This window comes from Peromyscus californicus, unplaced genomic scaffold, assembly GCF_007827085.1.
Source record: "Peromyscus californicus insignis strain IS unplaced genomic scaffold, ASM782708v3 Scaffold_11__1_contigs__length_118956290, whole genome shotgun sequence".
NCBI classification, from domain to species: Eukaryota; Metazoa; Chordata; class Mammalia; order Rodentia; family Cricetidae; genus Peromyscus; species Peromyscus californicus.
Genome location: NW_026294402.1, coordinates 59,755,005 through 59,768,267, shown reverse-complemented (window position 1 = coordinate 59,768,267; position 13,263 = coordinate 59,755,005). Strand labels below are relative to the sequence as shown.

Genomic DNA, 13,263 nt, shown 5'->3' with positions numbered 1-13,263 from the left:
GCGGACCTCAGGCGAACCCCTTCGCCTTGGCAGACTTCCGTTTCCTCCTCCGTAAGCCCGGACCGTCCCCGGCATCCCAACCCGAGCCAGGCTCTATCAAGATAACGGACGTGCGAGTCCGAGCGGGCAGCAGCCAGCAGCCAGCGTTCAGGGGCGCCTAGCGAACGTTGGCGGCCTCGCAATCCGAGTCTGCGCTTCCTCTTCCGGCTAGCGGGGCCCAGCCACCCGCTCTGCCCCACGGGAGCGGCCCGAGGGCGGCCGGCCGGAGCACCGCGGCCTCGCGGGCGCAGGGGAGGGAGAGCGGGCGGATACTGCACCTTCCCCCGGGCCCGCCCGAACCGTCCCGACGCGCTATGGAGCGGGCCTACGCCGCTTCATGCCGCGCCGCCTCCGCTCCCGTCTGGGCCACAGCAGCTTCCTCGGCGGCGGCACCGGCGGTACCCAGGCGGCGGACGAAGGGGCTTAAAGGCGGCGGCGACCGAGACGGCGGCAGAGGCCTCGGCACTTCCGGTTCCTGGAGCCCCGCCCTCCGACGGGGGAAGGCTAGCGGCCGGACCAAGAAGGAGGACTCTCGCCACTGCGCGCGACCGGGCCCCACAGCGCCACCGAGCGGCCGGAGGAGGCGCGTCAAGTAGATTGCTCGACCAGAAGAAAAACCCAGAAAAGGTGAAGGCAGGAAGGAATCAGCAAGTATTCACCCCATCATACCGTCAACATATCTACATTGCCAACTCAAAGTAGATAACTCCCTGTTTACAGGCTGGTGAGGTGGCTTAGCAAGTACAGGCACTTGTCACCAAGCCCGGAGACGAGTTCAATCTCTGGGACCCACAAGGTTTCCGAAGGAGAAAACCGGCTCCCTCTGGCTGTCATCCAACCTCTACATAGAGCTCTCTCTCTCTCTCTCTCTCTCTCTCTCTCTCTCTCTCTCTCTCTCTCTCTCTCTCTCTCTCTCTCTCTCTCTCTCTCTCTCTCTCTCTCTCTCTCTCTCTCTCTCTCTCTCTCTCTCTCTCTCTCTCTCTCTCTCTCTCTGTTTCTGTGTCTGCCTCTCTGCCTCTCTGTGTGTCTGTGACTGTCTGTCTGCTGTCTGTCTATCTGACTCTCTCTCTCTCTCTCTCTCTCTCTCTCTCTCTCTCTCTCTCTCTCTCTCTCTCTCTCACACACACACACACACACACACACACACACACACACACACACACACACACACTAAAGCAGAAAGCCAAAAGGTAAAAATTCCTGCCTTTTTGAGATGACAGAGACAGAGAGGCTACGGCTTTGGAGACAACAGCATTTCACAGTTATGATGGGAAAAAAACTGAATTTGGATAGAGAAATTTGTCTTTTAATGTAAAAGATTTCAGTAGGCCATCCAGTCTTTTTTTGGGCCAGGGTCCACTCTGTAAAACAGGTAACAACATGTCACTTAGTTGCAATGAAAGAGAACAATGTCTATGATATTGATACATTAGAAATGGAGAAATAAGCCGGGCGGTGGTGGCGCACGCCTTTAATCCCAGCACTCGGGAGGCAGAGCCAGGCAGATCTCTGTGAGTTCGAGGCCAGCCTGGGCTACCAAGTGAGTTCCAGGAAAGGCGCAAAGCTACACAGAGAAACCCTGTCTCGAAAAACCAAAAAAAAAAAAAAAAAAAAATGGAGAAATAAGGCCCAAGGGTGGCTGTTATAGTCGGAGGCAGGTCCCTTGACCCACAATTTCTTTCCCAATCTACATCATACCTTAGCTAAGGGTAAGGATAGCTGGGAAAGTAGGAGGAGGAGACCAGATCAGTGGAGAAGCTGAGCCCCCCCCCATTCTGTTACTATTGTGTGTGGGAGTTGAGTGTCGTTGGGACTATTGTAATGGCACTAATGACCCAAGGCACCATGTCCCACTGCACAGTGTGTGCTGACCCACCTTAAGGCTGAATGAGTTCTTAGTGTTGAGTTTTTTGATGGTGAGCTCCCTGAAAGGGTGGACAGAGGTTTTCTCTAAGCATCCCTTAGGAAATTTCTGACCTGAGAACAGGTTTGAAGACTTTAAACTCACGCCCAACTCATTATCAGAATACCTGGAGCTGTCTTGTGCTTCCTCCACACTCATGGAGTCTCCGCTATGTGCTGACACTATTCTAAAACCTGGGCCACAAAGAGTGAGGAAAAAAGGACAAATTTCCTGACTTTTGTGCAGTTAGAAGACAGGCCTGGTAGTACAGGCTAGTAATCCCAGTACTCAGAAAGTTGAGGCAGGAGGATTGTAAGTTCAAGACCTGTCTGGGCGACTTAACTCCGAGTTTTCGGTTTATTTTCTCTCTTCTCTACCGCAGTTTAGAGGAACAAACGCTCACTTGGCTACGAAAGGAACTCAGTGGTAGAATGTGTGCTTAGCAGCAGGTGTGGTGGCTTGAACCTGTAGCTCAGCTCCTGGGAAACCAGACAGGAGGACTGCTCTGAGTATGAAGTTACACTGAGAGGGGGCCAGCCTGGTGTATATAGAAAGGCCTGCAGCAGAGTGAGACCCTGTGATCTCAAACAGTGAGAGGGGGCCAGCCTGGTGTATACAGAAAAGCCTGCTGCAGAGAGAGACCCTGTCTCAAGCCTGCCCTCCCACCAAAGGTGCTTAGGCTTGTAGACAACCCTCAGATTCTGATGAGGCCGTAGGGCATTGTCTTCAGTACAGCATCTTGGCACCATCACCCACACCCACACAGCTACAGAGCAAAGGGCCCAGCCAGAGCTTATCTGGGTCTTAGTAGAGAGGGTAGGAGGTTTGTGAGGTGGAGGAGTTCCTGGCAGTTTCCCCTGCTCACAAGATACTTCTCTCCCTGCAGTTTCCTCTGGCCTATGTGGCTTGCTTTCTCCCTTGCCAAGAGCATAACAACTGTTTAGTGCAGTCTAGATCTGGCTGTTCAGGGATGAGGTGTCCCATAGCCCACATCTCCTTTTTGTCCCAGCACTGTCTGTACCAGTGTTCAGGGCAAGAACCCTGAGAGACACCGGGCATGGTGGCCCACACCTTTAGTCCCAGCATTCAGGAGGCAGAAGCGGGTAGATCTAGGTGAGGCCAGCCTGCTCTACAAACTGAGTTCCAGGACAGCCAGGGCCACACAGAGAAACCCTTTCTCAAAAAACCAAAAAAGAAAAGAACAGAATAGAACCCCAAGAAGCTGCCCGAAACCTTTGTGCACCCTTCATCTGAACATGTGAGTGAGAGGCCAAGTCTAAAAGTCTTTCATTGTATATCTACTAGCCAAGCAAGTTAGGCCTTGCCAAGTCTTGTTATGTGTGTTGACAAAGCTTAGCTGGCTTTATGTTATTGTGTGTTGACAAAGCTTAGCTGGCTTTATGCTGCCCTGAAATCTTGGCACTGATCAGGAAAAGACATGTTACCTAGAACATGAAGATCCCACATGAATGAGAGCACAGCAGGGAATGGGGGCTGAAGAGATAGCTCAGCAGTTATGAACACTTGATGCTTTTTCAGGGGAACTGGGTTGGGTTTCTAGCATCCACACAAATGGCTCCTGTAACTCTAGTTCCAGGGGATCTGATGCCCTCTTCCGGCCTCCGTGGGTACCAGGGACTCACATAGTGCATATACATACATGCAGATAAACTCATACACATAAAAATAAAAATAAATAAATCTTCTAAAAAATCTTTAAAGATAGCACAACAGGGCTGGTACAGTCCACCCCTGTGCAGACTGAAGTAAACCATCACCTAGAGGGCAAGTATGAGTGGTCAGATTTGAGAGCTCTTCCTGTGGGATCCGGAGTACATCCTGGAGTCAGTGCCTGTTTGAGGTGTTGGGTCTGTCATTCTGGGCCTCTTCTGGTGACCAAGATTAGGGAACCAGACTCCTGTAGTAAGGCGTGCCTGGCTTTACATCCAGGCTCTTCTCCCTATAACAGTGATGTCAACCCTGTCTCGGTTTTCTCTCCCTCAGATGTAAAATGAGAACAGTAACACCGTTCAGATGGACATCACTGGGTGAAATAATACACTGAGAGGATTAGAAATGCTTATGCACAATGGGCATTCCATGTGTCTTCTGCTTTATTAATGAGAGCGATGTGAGTGATACAGTAAAAGCCTTTCCTCTGAGAAGATGGAAAGCACAAAGCCAGTCCTGGGGCCTGAACCATCCTCCTTAGACAAGACCCTTCTGGACTGCCAGTGGCCATGTCAGAGGAGCAGCAGGTGGCAACTGACTTCAGGGCGTCAGCCCACCAGGAGGAAAATCCCTGATGGGTGAATCTCAGATAGGCAAGGCCCGGAGACCACAGACCCCAGAGTGCCATTTGCTTCTGCTGTGCCTTCACATGTTTGCCCCTGCCATCTTCCTCTGGTATCTGGCATGGTGTGAATGGGTGTGGGGAGATCCACACAGCCTGTGATGCAGTGTGTTTATCTCATGGAAACATCCCGTTCTACTGGGCATTTTTACCTGTGGATTACTATGAAGATGATTTCTTCTTAAGCTGTACCGTCTAATTGATAATAATAATGTTAAATAGAATTTTGATGATTAAAAATCTAAACAAGGAAGTGTCACACTGCTACAACACATGAGTTTCTATTGAGGAGCCTTATAGACTGTGGCTTAGGTTAATGATTAAGAAAAACAATTGAGGGCTGGAGAGATGGCTCAGAGGTTGGGAGCACTGACTGCTCGTCCAAAGGTCCTGAGTTCAATTCCCAGCAACCACATGGTGGTTCACAACCATCTGTAATGAGATCTGATACCCTCTTCTGACCTGCAGTCATACATGCTGTATAAGTAATAAATAAATAAATCTTAAAAATAAACAAAAAAAAAAACAATTGAGTCCCAGTTAGCCCAGCTAGCTTAAATTCTTTTTTTTTTTTTTTTTTTGGTTTTTCGAGACAGGGTTTCTCTGTGTAGCTTTGCGCCTTTCCTGGAACTCGCTTTGGAGACTAGGCTGGCCTCGAACTCACAGAGATCCGCCTGGCTCTGCCTCCCGAGTGCTGGGATTAAAGGCGTGCGCCACCACCGCCCGGCTAGCTTAAATTCTTTTAACCAATGTTGGGAGATGTGTTCACAGGTGTGTTCACAGATTTCGGAGTGCATCACAGCTGAAACAAAGCTCTGAAAATAACTTAGACTAAGATTTTTTTGTCAAATAGCTTTGACGTGAAAAATGCAAGAAGACAATCTAAAGTTTTAGAAAGGCACACAGTTGAGTGAGGAACTCTTTAAGGTCAGGGAACAAGAACAGAGCAGCCCAGTTATCATTGGCTGACTCGCCTTTCTTGCTAGGATTGGTTGATGACCAAAGGTGATGATTAATTCCTTATACCCATTTCTGCCCTCAATCTCCTGATGTAAAAAACTATTGATGGGTGGGTATGCACCCTAAAGATTTAAAGTAAAGCTGACTGATTCTTTTTCATATATAAAAGTTTAGGTTTATAATTCCTTTAAGATTCCTTATAAGATTACCTTTCAAGATAAGTAATAAAGTAATTGGCCTTTTCTTTGTAGCTACAAAATGCAGCCTGCCAGTAAAAGACCTGACTGAGAAGAATATCTTGCTTTCCTACACGGTTAATCTATAATAAATGGCTTGAGTTCGAATGTATGTGGGTTCTTGGGATAGTTTGTTTTTCACCTGTAACACGTAAAATGTTTAATCATTTAAGGGATATGGAAAACATGCTGGGTTTTTTTTTTTTTTTTACTGTTTTGTATCCATTGTAATCATTCACTTAAAAACAGAATGTAACCACATTGTAATTTTTATATTGCCTGAAAGATTTTGCTAGGGTATATAAGCTGAAGGAAAAAGAATAAAGATAGAGTTAAAATGGGCTAGAAGGAAAACATCAAAAATGAGAGAAGGAGGGGCTGGAGAGATGGCTCAGAGGTTAAGAGCACTGACTGCTCTTCCAGAGGTCCTGAGTTCAATTCCCAGCAACCACATGGTGGCTCACAACCACTTGTAATGAGATCTGGTGCCCTCTTCTGGCCTGCAGTCATACATGCTGTATACATAATAAATAAATAAATCTTTTAAAAAAAAAAAAAAAAAAAAAATGAGAGAAGGAAATCACCAGGAAAATAAAGAATAGAGAATGCAAAAGAAGAATAATGAAAGGTCTGAAGGAAACCATCAAGAGTGTGTGAATGTCCTTTTTCCCCAACCCCCTCAGATAAAAAAAAATCTAGTATGCGGCGACTCCGTGGCTTCTGTTTGAGTTCTGCACTGCTGGGGCTGACCTCCCCCCCCTTCCTCCCCCCTTCCTCCCCCACCCCGCCCAGGCAGCCATACTGGATTTTGTACGTGTGTGTGTGTGTGTGTGTGTGTGTGTGTGTGCGCGCACACATTCTATCTCCTATTTTATATATATATATATATATATATATATATATTCTATCTACATCTATCTGCTTATCTTCTATTTCATTCATCTACTACCTGCCTACCTACTGTCTATAATCTACCTATTGAACTATCATCTATTTAAAACCCAAACTCACAGGATCAAGGAATTTGAAATGATTTAAGAGATTCTTTTTTTTTTTTTTTTTTTTTGGTCAAATGCGCAGTTCTTTTTTTTTTTTTTTTTTTTACCCAAAACGGGGGCCAGGGCCCTACAGGTCCCCCTTTTACTAGAAAATGAGCTTCTGACTTAGGTTGCATGGGAAGTCAGCAGGTCACCTTACCCATCATGGAGACGCCTACCCAGGTGAGATTCTTATACTTACTTCTTCTTTTCTGTTTTGCTTTATTTTGGCTCTGAGGATTGAATGAGAGGCTTCACATTGCCTGACAAGCATGCTATCATCAAGCCATATCTCCAGCCCTATACTTCCTTCTTTATTCCCAGAGAAGGAGAGTGATCTCCGCCCAATGTCAGAAAGCTACTTAGTGGCAGGTTTCAGGTAGAACTCCCAAAATTAACCAACAAGGTGCGATGATCTCAGGAGCTGGGGAGTTAAGTTGGTTGGTTAAGTGGTTACCATGCAAGTCTAGTGTGTTGAATTTGATCCCAAGCACCTACATAAAAAAGCCAAGCTTTGGCGGCACATGCGTGTAGTCCCAGCACTGGGAGACAGAGATAGGAGGATCCCTTGGGCTCCCTCTCCAGACAGGCTAGCTGAGTTAGCAAGCTTCAGGTTCACCAGGAGATTCTGTCTCAAAATTAATTAACTAGTTAATTAATTTGGTGGAGAGGAATTGAGGAAGATGCCCAACGTCTACCTCTGGCTTTCACATACACACATATACATGTGCATGCACACTAAGCACACACATGTTGTATACACAGTCACATGAACACACACATACTATACTGATCTCTTCCTAGATGTAGAACTTGACCAAGGCCAATGCAATATAAAACCTCGGGAACTGAGAGGCATGCCATCAGGCCTGCATGCACTCTCTCCAGCAACAAGCATCACTCTCCCAATTTGACGACAGTCTAAACACAACTTCCAGACATAATTAAAAGACATAACAGTAATCCTGCTAATCTGCCTTTTGTTTTGTATTTACATTTTACATGTGGGCAGAGAAACATTTTCAAGCCACATGTATTTAATTTTCTTAGTTTTTTTTTTTTTTTTTTTTTTTGTTTTTTTTTTAGCTCAACTCAACCTGGACTTACATAACTCACTCATGTAGCAACAGAAAGCATATATTTGGTTAATCATAGGTAAATCGTGTGTCGTGTACATTATATTGGTAAATTGTCACCTGCTCTTTGCGCTCCCTGAGCGGCTGGCTCTAGAAGCGGGGTTGCCTCTTTCCCATTTCAGAGCCAAACAGGTTTCTCTTCAAGTGTCCTCCAAAGTTGCTTGTCTGGGGATGGGTCGGCCTCTCTGCCCCCGTTCGCAGTGTGTTGGCTCTTGGGATGTTCTGTCCTTCCAGATATTTTGTCTTACACGTGAAGTTGAACCCACTAAAGGGAGGATTTGGCATCTCTGCTCTTGGGTCCCACCATTACAACTCCAAGTGAGCAATGGCTACCTCCTACTAGCTCTCTTGTTCTGGTGTCCTTTCCCATTGCTGCGATAAAACATTCTGACAAGAGCTACTTAGGAGAGAAAGGGTTTGTTTTAGCTCCCCATTCCAGGTGGCAGTCCACTGTAGCAGAGAAGCCAGGAACTTGAAGCAGTCTATCACATCACAGCCACGTCAAGAGCAGAGGGAGAGTGGACGCATGCATGTCATGTCCAGCTGGTTCCGTCCTTTTCACACTGTCCAGGACCCAGCCCACCATGGTGCTGCCCGAATTCAGGGTGGGTCTTCCCACCTCAGCTAACCCAATTAGGAAAATCCCCACAGTTATACCCCACAGTCTAACACAATCCAGAAAATTCCTCATTGAGACTCCCTTTCCCGCTGATTCTGGATTGTGACAAGTGGACAGTAAATCTGAGCTCCAGATTCCCTGTTTCGAAAGATAAGGTGGAGAGTGGCTGAGGACAACACTTATGTTGAATTTTAGCCTCCACATACATGTATACGCACAATCACATATAACCTCCACATTCCCCCCTACATACACATACCTACATGAACACACACACACACACACACACACACACACACACACACACACACACACACACCATCTTTAAGGTATAAAAAGGTACATGGTAACTGGGTGGTGGTGGCATATTCCTTTAATTCCAGTACTTGGGAGGCAGAGGCAGGTGGATTTCTGTGAGTTCGAGGCCAGCCTGGTTTACAGATCAAGTTTCAGGACAGCCAGGGCTACACACAGAAACCCTGTTTCGAGAAACCAAAGGAAAAAGGTATAAGGTGAAATGTTTTCTCCTATCCTATCCACCAGGCATCCGGTTTCCTTCTCACCCCGAACTGATTGCTCTCATGTGTATACTCACAGTGTTGTTTTAAGACATGCAAACAGATGCATCCTTTTACTACATATTCCCTCCTACTACTGCTGCACTATTTATGCACAAATGTCTGCCAAGTGTCTGTGTTTGGCAATCATATAAGCAGCTCAGAGAACCAGAATTATCATGTGGGAAGGAGAGACTATGAGGAAAAGGTCACCACCACCCCCCCCCCCCATGCAATGCTGGTCTGGAAGGAGGCCCTTAGCTCAGGTGTGGACAACTCCATGATTTCCTTTGAACTGTAATTGGTAAGCTGACCCTTCTGGTAAGGACAGGGTGCAGTACTCACCCTCTTGGCATAGTCGGGAGGTTTTATATATATGATCTGATTGTTTCCCACTAGACGCCTGGGTTAATGCACTTAATTTCTCTCCCTTAGTGGTTTAGACAGACACACCTGCTTTTGGTTATGGATAACTGGTGAGATGGTTCACGCATAGGTGAGACCCCAAATCGCTGAATTCAGCAGCTCCATCTGACCCTTTCTTCTTTTTTTGCTTCAGACATGGTCTCATGCATCCCAGGCTAGTCTCAAACTCTTGATCCTCTTGCCTCCACCTCTCTATTTCTTAAAAAATTATATATATATTAGAAACAAGTGTTTTGTCCACACCTATGCCTGCCTGCCAGAAGAGAGCATCAGACCATATTATAGATGGTTGAGAGCCCCCATGTAGTTGCTGGGAATTAAACTCAGGACCTCCAGAAGAGCAGCCAGTGCTCTTATCCTCTGAGCCATCTCTCCAGCCCTGCATCCACCTCCCAAGTTCCAGGATGACATGAGTGGGCCACTAGGCCTGGGTTATATGGTTCTGGGGATCCAACCTGGGGCTTTGTGTATACCGGGCAAGTGCTCTACTGAGCTACATCCCCATGTTCACCAGCTCCTTTTCTTAAAGTCCTTCAAGCACTAGAAAAGTAAAAAGGTGAACATGAAGGCCAGCTGGAATCTCTTGCCAACAGCAGGAAGCTAGGCTTAGGCCCTGGCACAGCCTTCATCGGTGTCAAGGGCAAAATAAAAGCTTTCCGCAGTGGCAGTGACTGATCTCTGAGAAGGGATCATGGCCTGGGCCAAACGGGTAGGAAGGCTGTGTCTAGAGGACACTCAGACTAGTCCTGTTTCTTTTCCATTTGACTGGCAGACAGCCTTAAACCAGGTATGTGACCAAGGATGACTTTGAACTTCTGAACATCCCAAGTGCTGAGGTTACAAGTGTTCGACACTATTCCTGATTTATATGATGCTGGGGGTCAAATTCAGGGCTTCCTGCACGCTAGGCAAACACTCTACCAACTAAGTTACAATCCTCTCTACTAAGCACTCTCTCTGTCTCTCTCTCTCTCTAGGATTTCCTGGACAGATGGGTCCATAATAGCTGTGCTTCTCTGCAGAAAACCCTAGAAACAGACGATAACAGTGCCAGGAGCTGGGGTTGCAGCACAGTGCCCGTCTCATGTGCCCGTGGGTCCTTGGGATGGAGCCTCAGCACTGCTGAGATGCTGATGTAGATACAGGAGGGAGGACGATGATGATAAGAAGACAAGAGGAGGAGGAGGAGGGAAACTGAAGAGCAACAAATCCAAGCCTCTTATCTGATGGCCACAGACATTCTGGCCCAGAGGTTATGTAATAGTATACCAGTGGTGACCAACCCAGGGTGACTCTGTGCCTTCCGTCTGTAGTAGCCAAAACAAAATGCATTTCATGTTTCAGTAACTTTCACCTCAGAGGTCAGCAAATAAGTCTCAGGTTTCAAATATGCTAGATTAAAAGGATTTTTGTATCTCAATCCACATCTACCAAAATTGCCAAACCTACTGAAAATAACAACAACAAAAAAATATGTAGCAGTTAGGATTTCCAAACATTGCCAGTAAATGTAAACTTACTGAGACTCTGTAAAACTGCTCATCCGTGTTTGTTACCTTGTGACCTGATAATTCCCATTCCAAGTATTTACCCAAGAGAACAGTCTATATCCACCAAAAGACAGGCACCTAAGTGTTCACAGCAATGTTATTTATAATAGCCCCAAACCAGAAACACCACAAATGTCCATTAGACGAGAATGGACCTAGTGTGGTGTAGCACTCCTACATTCCCAGTGTCAGGACCAGCTGGGGGTGGGGGCACACTTTTAGTCACAGCACTCGGAGTTTGGGACCAGTCTGGTGTAATAGTGAGTTCCAAGATAGCCAAGGCTGCCTCAAAAGAGACCAGCCTGGAGACGTTATCTCAAAATATAAAAAGAACCTAGGAAAAGGAATCGTTTGTGCTACATGCATACATTTAATTACTACACACAAGAAACAATGAACCAACTCTCAAACCAATAAATCTTATGCGTGTTATGTTGAATGAAAGAGCCAGATAGAATTTTTAAAGTTAATTTTATGTGTATGGATGTTTTGTATGCCTGTATGTCTGTGTACTACAGGGGGAGTTGCTGCAGAGCTCTCTAGCTGGTTTAATTCCAGAAATGTTAGCACCTGGCTTTGATCTGCCTTTTGTGACTACTGCCTTTTGTGTCCAGTACCTTCTGTTTGAAGTATGTAAATCTTTTTTTTTTTTTCTCCTTTGAGACAGGGTTTCTTTGTGTAACAGCCCTGGCTGTGCTGGAACTTTCTGTAGACTAGATTGGCCTTGAATTTACAGAGATCTGCCAGCCTCTGCCTCCTGAGTGCTGGGATTAAAGGCGTGTGCCACCACCCGACCTGACCCAATACCTCATTTTTAAAGTTCAAAGCTCACAGGGTTGCTGTTGTCCTTATCTTCTACCTGGCAGATTGCATCAACTGCCAACTGGTTTGCCAATTACCGATTCCTTGGCACAGAGAGGTTGCCTTTCTGGATATGTATTTTATGACCCTCTAGTTTAATAAACTTTCTTGGCTCCTGTCTGTGGGATGTAATCGAAGTACCTCTCCCCTTCACTCCTTCCTCCCTGGTTCACAGACCCTCCCCAGATGGCAGCACTTTTGCACCGGTGCCCTCCCCCTGTGCCCTCACTGTCCTCCCTGGTGCTGATTCTGGCAATCCCTTCTCACCTCTCACAGTTTGGCTCTCAAGGGTACCACGTCACATGTCTGACCATGGTTCTATTCTGACTTCCTACCTTAGTGAGTTCAACACATTTGCATATTACCTTCTCTATGTTGTGTTATCCACTCACTGAGCTAACTGCTTCCTGGGGACACACAGCTCGGTTGGGAAAGCAGCATTTCTGTGACCACAGATGGAGGGCTGGGGAGATGACCTCCGTACCTAAATGAGCCTAGGGATGTGGATCCTTGGGACTAGCTGATGAGCCAGTCTAGCCTACTTGGCAAGCCCTGGACCAATGAGAGACCCGGTCTCAAAAATGGGCAGCATGCAATCTCAGACCTGGAAGCAGGAGGACCCGAAGTTTACAGTAATCCTCCTCTACAGAGTTTGGAAGAGAGAACAAAGACAACGTGGACATTCCTGAGAAAAGTCACCTGGGATTGTCCTCTAGCCTACACGTGTGCTCGGACACACATCACACACACACACACACACACACACACACACACACACACACACACACACACACGAGGAGGGGGAGAAATGTTTTCCATTATGTTCTTGTTGAAGGCATTGGTGTTTTTAGTCCAGGCTTTCTTCTTTTTCTTCTTTTTTTTTTTTTTCAGATAGTTTTACTATGTAGTTTTAGGTACAAAGATCCACCTGCTGCCTCCAAAGTGCTGTGATTAAAGGTGTGCGACACCACTCCTGCTCCCAGGCTTCCTGTTTAAGAAAGACTTCACTGTCCAACAAACAGAATAGCCATTCGTTATAAATAGCTATTTACACTAACCAGTAAATTTAAAAAAAAAAAAAAATCAGTTTCTTAGCCTCGCCTAGCCACGTCCTGAGCGTTCAACAGCATCCTGTGACTAGCGGCCATCGTACTGGAGAGCCCAGAGAGCAACCCATCAATCCCTGCTGACAGGTGTTTATTCTATTAACAGACCTCGGGGTCCATTCTGTCGGTGTGGGTGGCTTTGAAGCCCAGAGGAGGCGTGCGCTCTCATTAAACGCTGAGTTCACCTGGCATAACTTGGAAGGGATCCCTGCACACAAGCCTCTTCCTACGCCGACCCGCCCTTTCATTTGTAGATTAGAGCCTCTCACTTTCACACTCTCGTGCAAGGACCCTCCCTGAAACGCCGTAGGCGGTATGGGCAGCGCCAGGAAGCCTCAGAGCCCAAGGCCGCAGCGCCCGCCGCGGAGCGGATCACGTGGCACGGCTCCCCCCCCTCCTCCCGCCCCCCCACCTCCGTCCCGCCCCCGCCCGCGCCCCCGCCCCCGCCCGGCTCGCACCGCCCCCCCCTGTCCTCACTGC

General features: G+C 47.0%; 1 protein-coding gene across 4 annotated transcripts in view; it reads right to left on the bottom strand.

Annotated features, from left to right (window-relative positions):
* Positions 1-489, bottom strand: part of Dpp8 (dipeptidyl peptidase 8) — a 53,807-nt gene extending 53,318 nt beyond the window's left edge. The window contains exon 1 of one of the 4 annotated variants that reach the window (XM_052712197.1): positions 318-489. The gene's annotated coding sequence lies outside the window, so the exon portion shown is untranslated. The other 3 variants (XM_052712162.1, XM_052712189.1, XM_052712170.1) reach the window with 3 other exon arrangements.
* Between the last annotated feature and the right edge of the window lie 12,774 nt (positions 490-13,263).